This window comes from Andrena cerasifolii, chromosome 8 (assembly GCF_050908995.1).
Source record: "Andrena cerasifolii isolate SP2316 chromosome 8, iyAndCera1_principal, whole genome shotgun sequence".
Taxonomy (NCBI): Eukaryota; Metazoa; Arthropoda; class Insecta; order Hymenoptera; family Andrenidae; genus Andrena; species Andrena cerasifolii.
The window spans coordinates 15638257-15652319 of NC_135125.1; the positions used below are offsets into that span (position 1 = coordinate 15638257).

At 47.9% G+C, this 14063-nt stretch overlaps 2 protein-coding genes across 4 annotated transcripts in view; one reads left to right on the forward strand and one right to left on the reverse strand.

The window, feature by feature from the left end:
• LOC143372311 (uncharacterized) overlaps positions 1-14063 on the forward strand; it is a 130429-nt gene that overhangs the window by 79194 nt on the left and 37172 nt on the right. The window lies entirely within an intron of this gene.
• LOC143372312 (uncharacterized) overlaps positions 1-14063 on the reverse strand; it is an 80641-nt gene that overhangs the window by 62599 nt on the left and 3979 nt on the right. For all 3 annotated transcript variants that reach the window (XM_076818365.1, XM_076818363.1, XM_076818364.1), the window contains exon 2: positions 2157-2211. The gene's annotated coding sequence lies outside the window, so the exon portion shown is untranslated. The remainder of the gene's footprint in view (positions 1-2156; positions 2212-14063) is intronic.

Below are 14063 nucleotides of genomic sequence, written 5' to 3' on the forward strand. Positions count from 1 at the left end.
CGGGATGACTCAAGTGTCGTCAACGTTGCGAAAAGTGGCAAATATGTCGAGAATCGGGGGGGGGGGGAAGAACAGAAACCACCCTGGTGATATTGACAATCTATTGCACTCGAACAGAACCTGCAACACAGGAATATCCTTCGGGCTTCTTTCAGTAAAAATGGATCTCGATTTAGCCGTTGACCTTTACCACCACTACATTTTTATCGTGACTTGTAGTGGGTTAAAATTGGACGAGCCAGACGTAGCTTCACCTATTTATTATGAGTATTATACTACAAGGTAACGCCTCACCCTGTGTACACAGTAGACCGCAGAGAGCTGCGTGGAAAGTACGAAATTAGGGGTGGATGTAAGAGGTAAATACGGAAGATTTCAAAGCTCCTCGAATGGGCTCGTCTCGCCAAACGTGATTCACCGAATCGCTCGTCCTCCCTAGTTAACGGGTTAAGAATCGACCAGCTACCGATCGATCCATCCCGCGGACGCAAATAAAGCAGCATCTGGCAGAACGGTCGCGATCGAGCCGTTTTGTTGCGCGTTTAACGCTGCGTCTAATAATGTAGCAAGGCCGTTCTTCCCGATGTACCGTGAATGCCCGCCGGTTGCTGGCTGTTACGACACGTTCTGTTGATTTAAATTTTAACAACGCCGCGAACGGACCCTTAATGTCCTCGCGATGCGACGATAAATCAGGCCTCGCGAGCCGCGAGACGCTGCCAGGCATCTCCGCTGGCACGCGTTGCTCCTCCTTTATTACAAGAGCGAAGAAATTGGAAAATTGTCAGGGTGTCGCGGAGGAAGTAGCAGCGAACGAACGAACGAACGAACGAAATCATGGCCACGGAAACGGGGGAGGAAGAATCATGGTACCTGTCGCGAGGAATCGAATCGGAACGCCTCGAACCCCCGACTCTCGTTCATCTTCTGCATGTTCGAATGCGAAGGGTCACTCGACGCTTGTGTTTCAAAGCAGAGTATTCTGAAATCTTCCACAGCTCTCCTGGAATCCGATTTTTTACATCTGCTCTTCTGATTCGACGGGAACACGTGGCTGACGTTCGCTGAATATGGTCGACGACTTTTATTACGATTATTTATTGCGCGAGCATATTTGTTGCAAAACGTTGGGAGACATTAATTCGAGCGGAGGCTGGTTGAATTATGGGAAAATCTAAGGTCATTTGTATACTTTGTTTATAATATCACGCCTGTTAAAATTCTTGCTGTGTATGGATAGAACGTAGTTATAAAGCATTGCATAATAATAGATAAATCGATGCACCGTGTGCTGCAGCTTGAAGTTGATATGAAACCGATAAAAATGTAATGTAATTTCTTACAAAACCCCAGGCTTCTTCCTCGGGACCCAACATGGCTACTACCGGTACAGCTGACCTTTGCATCTTCCCTAGTAGAAGTTAATATATTGCTCAGTTACTTAAACGAGAGAGCAACATTCGCACTTAACAGCGGAAGAAACACAAACGGAGGCTGACAAATGATTGATTTATCCACTCGAAGGATCAGGCATCACACTTGCGTAGCAGATGTAAAGCGTGGACGGGTAATTAACTCGTACTCGTTGTAATTAAAAAAGAATCTAGGAGCAAGCCAGAACGCGTAAAAACTCATGATTCATTAATCATCCCGTGACTTATTGCTAAAGTCCTGTGCAACTTTGCATTCTATCCGGGAATCCTTCTTGCAATTGCACGGAAATTATGATAATCTCCCAATTAACGTCAAACGTCCCATAAATTAATGAATTCGTGCCTGACGCTGCTTCCCGACATTTCCGAGCCGGCAATCGATAGAACGCGAATGGATGGCCGAAAGTCTTGCCCGTCGCGAGCGGAATATTAAATTAAAGGCGGACGGAAGTGAGTCAGCGTTACGCCGGCGATATTACGCTACGCAATTACGTTGTAACGGACAGGGTGGACCGAAACATGTTTCAGGCTTTTGTGCGCAGATCCCTCCCCTTCTTCCTGACCGTCCCTCTGCTACGAATCTCCTTTAACGACGCCAATTTATCGCATTCAGAAACGCTCCGTTAAACAATCTAACGAAACGGTGCTTCTCGATATTCCCCGCGATAAAAAGTCCGCGATCGCAGCCACGGCGCAACGAATAAGGTGAAAGCAGACAGTTACCTTGCGTGGTGGTTTTGTCGTGGTTGTCCGCTGCCTGGAGTTGTGCAGGTCCGATCTGGAAGCAGAATGGAAAAGGAAATCGTTAGGTAGCTGTTCCTTCATTTCGTAGCGCAAGAAGAGATCTCTGCGAGGGTTTGCTATTTATTTTAAAACAACCTGTCTTCGGCTCTGTTTACAATAACACCAGCGATATTACCTGCTTATGACTGAATTTCTGTTACGAATTCGTCACGGTTCATTGACTTGCTTCCGAGGAGCAATGTAAAATGAGTATAGCCGAGCGACACTTTCACTGGATGCCAAAATATTTAACGACCGGAGCAGCGAGAAATGAATTTCGCTGCGGTTGTTACGGATCGACGACCCTTGTTTTGCATTAACGAAACCATTGATCGGCTTGCACCGATCGTTCGGTAAATAATAATTAGCGCAGCCTGTCAACTGAGACGACAATAGCTTCTTACGATGGCTGCTTCACTTTCGCCAGTTGAGCAACGATAGACAAGAGTAACGATTCACTTGGAGAGAAAAAGGTTCGTTCTGCTTGAAACGATTGAGAATGGGTCGGAAGTTTGGTAATCTCGAGCCTGAATCTCAGTCCACTGGATGCCGAGGATATAATTTATCCGAGAGCTAGGGAATCGATGCTGCGTGTATCGCGGCAGTTACGTAGTTGGAACATGAAATGAGAATCCTAATATCGATCAGAGTTTATCGATTGCCTGGTCACTCCCTTCGACCATTGCAAGCGTGGTTCATCACCGAGTCACGGTAATTGAAGAAAAATTGACGGGAACACGCGGCGTCGTTAACCCTGAACTAACAGAGCCGACGGCTACGCGTTATTATCGAAGTTCACGGGTCAAAGTTCGAACTAACACGCGTGAGTTTCGCGTATGTCGGTCATGAATGTTTATGTCGGATAGCCGCGGAACGATTGACCCCGTTACGAAGGCCCGTTTTCAAGAATATCGTCCGACCATACTTATACGCTTTACCACAACCATTCCCCGATCCTTTCACAAGTTTCTCCCAATTTCTGCGCGCCACTTGTATGCAAAATATTACCCAATTCTGCACAATCCTTCTCCGCCTTCTGCGACACCATGCGCTCACATGGAACAATTTCGCAGATCGATCCTTGCGCCTCGCCGCTTCTAAATAAACCGGCATCCACTTGCAAGCTCCGGTATCTCCTTTCCCTCGGTAAATATCGTTAACTGAGTTTCGCGAAAAGCGAGGCGAGTGAGTCAACCACCCTCGCGCGACCCGATTCAATTTTTAAATCAACCGACTCCGCTCGGGCATGGCACGGCGCAGGGAGGGAAACGGGGAAAAAAGCAGGCCGCGAGTGCAGGCGTGCATCGACGCCGAGACGCAATCGCGACGCCCAGCATCAGAAATAGCCTGGACGCGGTAATAAAAGTTCTCGGAAGACGAACACATCGTCGGCTGTCACCAATTACGGAGTTGCATGGGATCGCAATGCCGCGGACCGAAATATTGGCAGTAATTGCCTGGATCGTGTTACGCGGGACGGCGATCCGTGGTCTGGTGCTCGGGGTGGTTTCTACGAAGTTACTGAGGAAAGGGTGGCGGCTGAATGGACTTGAGAATTTGAGGAAATTGGACTTCCAGGCGAGGGGGAGCTTGATAATTTTTCTACCCTGAATTAAGAATGTCTGACGAACTTGATAGAATATAACGGAAAGAATCTGATGGGAATTGATGTGGCAATGAGGAGCCTCGCTTTCTGTACCAAAGAAGTATCTCTGAAGTAAATTTCTGCGAAACAGTAGACCGTGGTAACGCCGAACTGTGAGCATTCCAAGACTTCTGTAAATAGGATAGACAGAGCATTCTTTTCCAAGTCAAAGAATCGTCGCACATTGCGTTGTCTGCTCTCCGTTTCCACTGCCAAAGTCCATCGACCATCGCGCTGCGTCAACCGGAAAGCAACTTAAACTGTTTATGAATCTTGCGCGTAACAAGTGCTCGTGCATGTAGCATCTAATTTCCCCGCCGTGCACTATGCACGGCCATTAAAGCGAGGCTCTATTAAAAACGCGACGCCTCGGTGCGACAAATTCGAACGGAAACTGCCTCTCCGTTTCGCACGTGAGAAGATCGCGGGGCACCGACGAAGGAAGTGACTCCTCGAACCGCCTTGCTGTACAATGATTATTTTACATAACAGAAGTCAGAGTTGAGGCACGGCAGGACAGAGAAAGTTGATGACGTCGCCGCGTCTTGTTTCCATTATCAATGTGACTCGGCATAATCGACGTCGGACGGCAACGACGTAGATCGCACAATGGCCTCTCGAGCCAGCCATCACTTCCGAGTGAATATCCATCGAGAAACGAGAAATCACAGGCTTCCTCGAGTGGAAGAAAAAAACGATCGTCACAATAACGCGACGATTCTCGTGAACCTAGCCATACGCATCAACGACCGCTTAACAGCCTCGTCGTTTCGTAATTAAAAGCTGATGAACCAAGACACTTATCAGGCTGAGACGTCTATCTCGTGCTTTCCCCCTCGTTTCCTCTGCCACCTTTTGTTCCAGCACTCAACAAGTGCATTATTTTTAGACGTCGTCTGATTGCTTTATAAATTCTTCTCATTCTTGCGCGTGCACCTCTGAGCACTGGTCACCTCGCAATTATACAGAAACGTGCGCACGAATCTACGCTAAACGAATTTTCTTAACAGCATGCGCGAGGGGGATGGCACTATTTAGTTGAGAATAATTGTAGCGAGGGTGTGAGTAGAGATCGCGATTGGGGTCAGACACTGTTCCCCAAGGGGTGCCATTATCCACTCATTGCTGACTCATTTAAGCGATTAAATTAACGTGGAAATCAATAATATCTAGGAATATAAGTTAGCTTTGTGCTTTCTTCGTTCGTGTTTTATTTATTAAGACAGGTCACTGAAAGATTTCCAGCGATTTCGAGGTCCTCCGGTGTCGACGAGTGGTGGGAAACGTTTCGATGCTCTTGTCGCACATTCGAAGGGATTCGGGGCGTTTTAAATCGTCGGCTGCTCGAGTGGCCCGAATTAAAGTCCGTTTTTACGGCTCGGCAGAGAGAGAAGCCCGAGATTCCATTCGTCGGAGCGATTCTTTGTAAAGGGGTAAGAGCGAGCGCGCCGAACGACGTTCGCCAGGGGGTGAGAAGAAACCGAGAGGGTAGTATTGATCGCTCGGCCGAAAACATTCGCTCTCGACGACCGACTTTTTTCCGCGTCGGGACGAGAGTAGGGAAACGGAAAAACGGGCGAGCGGCGGTGTCGAGATTTTTGCATGTAAATGCTACGTTAAGGGGGTGGGCAGGGTCGTTATCTTGCTACACGGGAAAGCTGAGTTATCACTTCGCTTGAGAATATCTTCGTAATGCGCGTAAAGAGTGACAATTTACGCGGCCCCAGAAAATGCTGGCCTCTGTGTTCATTTAACGGGAGAGACTAGGAAAATTTGAATTGCTTCGATACAAAATTTGTAAGACTGATAAAACTCGCTGTTACTATTTTTCCTCTTGTCAAAAGAGTAGTAGAAATGTTATCCCTTGTATTCTCACTTCCCACTGTTACCCACGATCGAAAGCCCCACATATTTCACCGATTCCGCGAAGAGTGCTGAGGGAACAGCCGAACATAAGACGCCTCGCGTCTGTTTCGCCCGGAAATTGCAAACGGACCGGGGAATAAACGGCGTTATCGCGGCCGCGTAGATTACGTCCTGGATGCGGAATACTTGGGAAGTTTAAACGGGCTCGAGGCCGCGGAAAATTTCAACCAGGTCCCAGCTCCCACCCTCGCCCGTTCCTCCCGCCGCCCTTCAACTCTCGCGGAAGATATATCCCCGAGATATACTATAAGGGGTGCCACCGCCCGGCCTCCCACAGGTCGGTCGATCAATTGCGCGCGAAGTAGAAGTTCCAGCTCTCCGGGTGGTTAAAGTTACCCTCAGTCACGCCCCGGGTTCGACGACCTCGCGTGCCGCGATCCCAAAATTACCGACGATGGAAAGCGTAGCCCCGTGGCGCACGGAACATTTCTGTGCCGTGTACGGGGCTGCGACACGTTAATTCCCGCCGATCGATCATCCAGGGTCGCCCCGTTAAAATAGCACCGCCACCCTCTTTTCGCTTACGTCACCGACGTGTCCTTGAGAAGTCAACCCCTCGCGGCGCGCTCTTGTTTAAATACGACACGAGCATCTCCCCCTGATAGGAAATCGGGGGGATGCTCTCGGCAGGGGGATTAAAAATGACTCGTGACGCGTGGATTCCTGGTGTTCGAGCTGAAATCCGGGGAGACGTCTAGCTTTCTTGCGGGCTTCGCGATGAAACCGAAGACGGAGGGTGTTTGGGTGAACGAAGTAACTGCGAAGACTAGCGAATCCTCGATGTAGTATGGTTAGCGAGGAGTTTATGAATTACTTTTAATACGTAAATGATCGAGACGTCTATATTCTATTTTCAAGTTAGAGTTATTAGTTTAACTGGGCCAGAAACGGGAACAACGTGTCCCGACAAATTAATATTCCTTGTTTTCGTTCGTCCCCATATTCGCCGAGGCTTGTTTCCCCAGGGAGGCAACTCTTCCCCGGGATTTTATGTAATATCGCGGAGTTATTTATTTTTCGCGGTAATTCATAATTTCTCGGCGAGTACACCGCGAGCGGAGTACACCTCTCGCGGTGGCCTTGTTAATCCACAGCTTCTCATTAATATTAATAGGCGAGCAACGGGAATCGCGAGGCTCTGTGAAAATTCTGTATCCATTTCGGTGAGGGCTAACCGGAAATTCTGCCGTAGATAAACGTTTCGCTGGACCTCTTACTTTCTAGACAAATGTACTAAACTTTGAGTAATTAAACGAAGAATAACTGGCCTTGAAAACGGTCCACGTAATAACACAACCAGACTATATACCTGCTCGGAGCTTAGTTGCATACTCGAGAAACGCATTACGCATCAGAAACGTGACCTAAGAATCGGCAGATTTCGATTCCCAACTCCTACGAATTCCCTGGAAGTCCCTGGAACGAGACTGTTCCCAAACTCTTCCGCGCGAAGACGCGAGCCAAACCGAAAGGCGGTTTGTAAAGTGGGCGGAAAAGCTCAGATCAATATCAAGCGCGAATTGGAACGTTACGTCGTGAAAATCGACCCGTGACCTAGTGTGGACCCGCCCGTAGGTGCCGCTCTCGGTCGGTGGCGCCATCCGAAAGACTTGTTCAGAAGACGCACAAAACCCATCTCCACCCGCACAGAGACGGGCGGTCGCCCGCCTGAAAAGTGGCGGCGGAATTTTCGTCATCTCACCGGCACGTAATCCGCCACGTTTCAAGCGTCTTAATTCCGTCGGCTATCTTCTTGCCCCTCGGCCTCTCCGCACGCAGCCAGCAGCAGCAGCAATTTGCGAAATTTTCAGACAGAGTTCCTGGGACGCTTTTAATTCCCGCGGGAAAGGAATCCCCATTCGTTTTACGGAATCTTCCTTATTCGGGAAAATTTCCTTAAGCACCGGCAAGATCACGGCGTCACGGACGGCTACTCGATGGAAACGGTTTTGGATTTTAGGGGAAAAAGTGGTGAACGACTCTCGCAAGCTAGAGGTCAGGATGTGTTGCTAAGAAAGGGTTCGATTATTTCAGCTGGGTCATTAGACTTCTAAATCTGTCCTCCCTGCCCTATGTGAACTAAATTGGTAACTTTAACAACCTTTTTCAGGAGCTATATATCAGCACTTTTTTGGCTCCCAGTGATTCGTAAGGATTAAAATGTATAATATAAAGGATCCATACAAATACAGCGAAACTCAAGCAGAGTAGGATCAGACCGGAGTGGCCCTCTGCGTGGCAAGTAGATTGGGCAAGTCTTTGGTCAGACGTGGTATAATTTCGCGTGAGCTTTGGATGGGTATACCGAGGAACTTAAAAGCGTACTGAGCTGATGTATATGTGACGTGAGTGGAGAGTAATATAATCCAAGCTCCCTGTCCTGGTTTTTAGTATGATTTTACTGAACATTTCATTAATTAACATCTAAATTCCTGTGCTTACCAAAGTGAGCAAATTAATTTTAAAAAAATCCGTCCTGACTATAATTAAAATAGCGAAATGTATGAAAAATTTATTTCCAAACCGGGCAGAAAGCAAGGAATATAAACACGTCGAATGAAGTTCAGTTACAGTAAAACCGCCGCTTAATACATCCAAAACCCATTTAGTGAAAGGAGGAGGAATGATCTGTTATGCAATTAACAAAGGAAACAGTTATGAAAGACATCCTAACTGCTAGCCAGGCCATAAAAAGTGAGTGTACAGGACATCTGCTGATGTTTCCCCTCGAATTAATCAATTTCCTCGGGCCACCCCAAAACAGTGACCTCCTTTCGTGCATAGACCGAAAGGGGGAGAGTTCACCGCGGAACCTGCAACGATAGACCCGTGTGTCTATATACCTATCCCGTAATGGGCCAGTGTGTTCCAGCTACTTATTTACACAACGAAAGTTCCGCGTGTACGTGACGTTAACGTATGTGTTACACGGGGGAAGCCGCGGAGGATTACTATTAGAGTAGACCTAACATTAATTCCGCGTGCCGTAGATTAGGAGGACACTCTGTAGGTTTCCCCCTGCTGCATATTCTCCGTCGTCTACTCGGGCAATTTACATTCTACTTGTTCATAAACACGATGCACATCATACATGTCGACTCCCAACAGAGAAATTCATTTCATTCTCAGAGTACCATAATTCGTGACTTTTGTCCCTTTCTTTGTTTTTAAATGGTTGAACCGCCGCGTGTTTGTTTATAAACAAAGAAGATCCACTACGTTATTCCTGTTAGAGCGTTAAAGTGTACGACACGATGAATACGAAAGAGCCCCGAGATGGAATTTGTCCGCCGAATAAACGACACAGGAAGAGATCGAAAGGCTCGTTGATACACCGAGCACGCTGGACAAGCCAGTTGTGCTTTTAATTAAAACAGTAATGATGTATGATCGCGCAGATTAGAGGCGTGTCACCTTGATTAACCGTAATGGAACGCGTTGATGGCTATCTCTCGGACACCTGGAACGTTTGAAAGAGCTGGAATTGATCGTTAAATTGTTAGAGACTCTATTTCTTCTGCTTTTAAAAACCGTGAAGGCACCGGCATAAAGATATCTGGGGAATAATTAGCAACACTTTGACAAACGTGACATCGGTTACTTCATTGAGAAAATCTGCGATGGACGGAATAACAAGAGACGCGGAGAGCAGGGAATAATACAAACTAAGTAGATTACGACAGCCACGGCCAGACAGCGCGTACCACCAAGTTCACTTGTTCGAAATGAGAGCTACATTGACACACTTTCTGCGCCAGTCCATTCATACGCACTCCACGCGATGCGAGCACAATGGAAACGTACCGATTCCTCGAAACTCAGTATCAACGAAGCGAAACATGAAGGGGTCGTAATATCGCAGGGCACGAGGAAGAAGGAAAGAAGTTCGACGAAGTCAGAATAGAAACTACTTAGGTATCGATACCTATTCCTCCTTTCTCTCATCACTCTTGCGAACGTCGACCTCGATGCCCTTTTACTCTGAAACAACAGTGCTCGACGAATAATTCAACACACTGCTGTTTTTCGTCATCCAAAACGAAGCGATTATCACGTTCCAAAAAGTGAACGAAAATTTCGGTGGTATATTTCATTGTTCTAGGGATACTCTAGCTCTAGTGTTATTACTGAGCCCACTAAAGGTTCCCAGACTCTATTCTCGACCTTATTGCATTTCTAACGGGCATTACTGCCTCAGTTTCGCACGGGGCCACGCGACATGTGCGTAATTATGAGGAGCAAAATCTGTTCCGCGAAACCAACGTGTTCTAGATTAGACTCCATCCAGATTTCAGGAAGATTTCACTCCACTGTAGGGTACCAGAGGAATATTAACAACCTAAATGGGACGCTTTCAATATCACCCTTATTTCTCTATTGAAACAAACCACCCCTAAACAGTCGCTGCGTCGCGTTTCGAGAAAGCAGAGTTCGACGAAGCCAAAGGAGGAGCCCGTAGGTTCTCGGAAGATTTACTTCTGACGGCAAAGTACACGCATTAGCTTGCAGAATTTATTGCGACCCGTACACGCGCACTTGCATTGAATAATAGCGCATTCTCTCTCCACAGCCGGTTTACGTACGCGCGTACCACCGAGGCCATGCTAATTCCTTGTATAAATAAAGGACTTATCTCTGGCCTGCACTCGTTCTCTAGACGTTATGATATACTAACCTCATTAGCATGAGGCGCTGCGGAGAAGTATGGCTTCAATAACGGCACGCCGCCACGTTGGGGATCGATGACGCGGTTGAAAGCAACTTCTCGCTCGTGGTTTAACGCTGTCAGCCTTTTGCCGGGCACGCGTGGCATGCTCAAAATGTCCCTTATCGATTGGAACGACCACCGTAGTGGTAAAACTACCCGCTGATCAGGATCCTTATTCTGAACCGTCATCGAAGGCGATAGAGGGCCACACGAGGGTCAGTCCTCAAACAATTCTCGTTGGCTATGCAAGCAGATACACGTGGAAGCTGTACGATACTATTCTTTCTTCAAAAATAAGCCCCCATTCGAGAAAGTAGGTTCATTCAATCGTTCCAGTTAATCATTCGCAATCTTATAAGAGAAATCCAGTGGTTCCATCAGTGACAGCTGATCCTGGGGTGTTCTTAGAAGATTACACACTTCTCCAGGCACCGTATACCCCGCGTCATTCGTCTGGGCGCTGACACCAGATGGTATCCAGAGTATGTTAGCGATATCACCTTCCTCGAGCAAGAACGAGCGCTCCGTAATGCTCTCCAAGCAACGATAGCTCGAGTCTGTCATTTTTCTGTCATTCCGCTCGCCGAGGAAGCGTGCCGTACAACAGGGGGATAACGGAATGCGAACAGTTCGCGATAATAGGACGGGTCGACGGTAATAACGGCGCTAATGGCCGATACCAGGGAGAAGTTAACGGTACCAATGACACGCGCTCGGCTATAGGCACACAGCTGGCGTAATAAGAGGTTGCGACGATGCGCGCGATTATTAATTGCGCCGGCGACACGACGAATCGCGGCGACAGGAGTTATCCTGTCGACCGAGTCGATACTGTAACGGGACCCTGCGAGCTCGACCCGCGGAGGATATGGGTCGTGAGCAGGGGACGGGATCAGGTGCGCCGCAGGTGTTACGTAGCAACGGGAGCCAATAAAATATGCCCCGCCGTCAAAACAAACCGTCTCCTCCTGGAGGATATTGAAATTCGATTGATGGACGACTTTTAAGCGAGAGTTTCATTTGATATGCTTCGGATTCTGCGCTCAGCCCACCGGGGCTCTCAGCCTCCCTCGATGGCCATCATTTTTCAATTCCACGCATCTGCGTAATTAGCAATCGGGGTCCAAAGATTCTATAAATCATAATCCACGCTCTGATCAAAATGAACGTCACACGATCCTGAGTGTACGATGCAAGGTTCCGTGCCCCATAAAAGTTGCACGCACGCGTTTCGTTCATTCCCAGCCGCGGAATTAGCAAGCATGGAAGACCATCGTCGCTGGCAGGTTCGTGCAGCCGACGCGAAGAGTATCGTGCAATAAATTCGCGCGAATATCGGCGAGCTGGGACGGGGTGTTGGTCGCCCTAAACGTGCTCGAAAATTATGGCTCGCCGGAAAACCCGATAGATGATGCCGAAACGAAAACGGAGCGCACGACCGAGCCATCGACCAATCGCTGGGGTCTTGTGTAACTCGTGCGGCCACTGATTGGAACGGGCGTGGGAGTATCGAATCGATTAGACCGCCGATCGATTGTCGCACGGAGCGCTCTCGTCTCGCCCCGGAAACCCTCGACTATTGCTCCACTTTCGATAGCGCTCGTGATTCCTTCGGCTCCCTAACACCGCGAGAATCACCTGCAATCAACCTAATCCTCCTTGCGATTCTTCGCGAGCGACACAGACGATTATACCAGCGCCGAATCGGGGTTCGCTCTGACGTTTAATGGAAAGCCTCGAACGAAGGGGACTCAGTTAACCGAGCCACCCTTCGACAGCAACTCGGGCGGCAGCATCTTCGTGAAACCGCACGCTGAACAAACCCGCTGCTGGTCGGAAGCCTAATTCATAAACGAGTGAAACGAGGGGCTAATGCGTCGTGCAGCGGCGGTCGCGGTAATCTCACGGTAATGGACACCGGCGCGGGCAGCCTTGAAGAGATAAATTTCGCGATAAGGCCGATAATTAGCGCCGCTAATGGACGTTATTATCCTCGTGGATGTAAGGGAAAAACATATCCAGAAACGCGCGCAAAAGCGGGCACATGTTAATCGCGACCCATTTCACGCAGAACTTGTGCCCGCTTGCCAGCGACGATGATGATGGAAACGCGGTTACGTAACCGGGTGTTCTCCTCGCGATCGCGAAAAGAACAGTCACGTAATTGAGGAAACGGCCTCCCCTCGTCGACACGCTGCGTTCCTTTCCGTTGTCCTTCTGTGGAAACATCCGAAAGTTGTGGAGTCACGAGGTCACGGCGGGGATATAAGTGATTCTGAGCACGGTAAAATTATGTTGCAACGTGTTACCCACGTGTGGGAGTATGTTAAATACCCGTGCGCTGGGATCATCTCTCGACTGATGTGCAGAGATTAAGGTATGGTCGAACGGTGGGCAGCGGATTTTATATTTGGGGCCCTCTTCCCAGCAAATGCGTGTTTCAGATTATTTATCATTACGCGGAATTAAATTGCTATGTTCTAGGACAGCTTGATTTTCATATGACTTTTTCTGCGTACACTTCCTCGATAAATTATACCTACAACGAACTTTCCATAGTACTTTCCCATTTTCTTTCCTGTTTCGTTTCCAATTACCTACAATTATCGCGCAATCGAAGAGGCATATTTTCCTTTTTAACATTCCACCTGCATCCGATAATTTCTTTTACCAGTCGCCTTGATAACAGATAAGGTAGCTGGTGTTACTGATTATCGGAGCAAAATGCTTCGAGGTTAGAGGTACGAGTGGATTAGATCGCGAAGGTCGAGGTGATCTTCTTCGTAATTTCATCGTGATTTGCGTGAATTTTCGGACCAAGCTCAAGCGTTATACATAATTGCTTGTGACAGCAATGACACCCATTATCCCCTCAATTAGCGCGGCAATGAACCATTACGAAAGTGAGGGAAGCGCGTGGGGCAAAAACGTCGAGCAGTCGCCGACTACTGTGGAATAGCTTTTTTGAATAACAACTTTCTAACAGGCTATCACGCTCGCTGACAATTATTGCAATAAGAGGAGCCACGTGTTACGGCGTTATTAGATGACGCAGGCGGTATTCGGTTTACTACCGCGGAGGATTACGAACAACGCAGTAATGACGATAATTTATCGGTAGTGGATGCGATATTGCATAACCCTGCTCGCTCACAATCATAACAACGTTAAAAGTGCTTATTACTTCCAGGCATGAAACGCGTGTCATCCTTGATCGTACGACAAACAGTGATACACGAGCACGTTCAGTTTTTTGTTTGCTCGACTGAATTTGACACGATTTAGTTTGCCGCTTTTTCCTTGCACAAGTTTCCTTTCTGGTTATTTAATTGCAGGTCGAATCCGCCAAAGCTGGAGCCGTAAGTTTTCTTGAAATTTTTACATGGAGCTACGAGCTTACTCGAAAATTTTGAACGCGAGTTCTATAGCGAAAAATATCAGTCGATATCGATTTAAATCAGAACCCGGCTGGAATGAATGAGAAACACAGAGATTACCAAATTCTCCTCGTGATAATTTAGTCTGCCCCGAATTACATCAGGACCACGGCTCACTCATACAAGGCAGC